Source organism: Branchiostoma belcheri, unplaced genomic scaffold (assembly GCF_001625305.1).
Source record: "Branchiostoma belcheri isolate BF01 breed outbred unplaced genomic scaffold, Haploidv18h27 scaffold262, whole genome shotgun sequence".
NCBI lineage: Eukaryota > Metazoa > Chordata > Leptocardii > Amphioxiformes > Branchiostomatidae > Branchiostoma > Branchiostoma belcheri.
In genome coordinates this window covers 130,443-131,211 of record NW_017803868.1, presented here as the reverse complement: position 1 = coordinate 131,211, position 769 = coordinate 130,443, and positions in this window count along the sequence as shown.

Genomic DNA, 769 nt, shown 5'->3' with positions numbered 1-769 from the left:
GGTCGTTGCAACTACTTATTGTGGTGTCAATTATTACTCATGTGGTGTCAATTATCTTGCTCTGTCTTTTAAGGGAATATGAAAGTTTTTTTCCCTAAAAAGTCTTAAGAAAAACTACTTTTGAGCCAATATTTCTGGGGGCGGGGGCAACTATCAGTCTCGAACATTACTAAAGATAATTAAAAAAACAGTAGTTTTAATGTGATATTTGGTAAGGGCAAGTTGCCTATATAAAACGTTTGCAAGTCTCAAGATACAGTATTTTACAAGGAAATGTTTTTCTTCCAAGAACGTTTCCATAGAATAAGGCGATATTTATGTGTAGGGAGAATGGTAACCTGATTATCGCTTTTCAGGAGAAACTAAATGTTACTTTAAAAAATGGTTCAGAGCTGATGCAATATAGGTATTTTCAGGCGTTTGTTTACATTTTACGTACCCTGGCAGTTTTGTTCTATTATATTTCAGATTCCATGGATTGTTAGAAAAAATAACATGCTGAATGATTACTTTGTTTGTTTGTTCTATGCATAAATATCTCATAATGTAGGACTAATTGATTGATAAGGCCACAGCAATTTAATTTGTTGGTTCTCGGATTCACCTCTTCATTTTTTTCTGGTTTTCAAAAAAATAAGATTCTAGTTCTGAATCAACTAAAAAATTGTCATATTTTGCCCCCAAAAGTTTAGGAAAGTCCTTCCTAGTTACAGTTTTCCATATATCAATACAGTGGTTATTTATTTTTGCCCCGTCGCTTAATATTTTT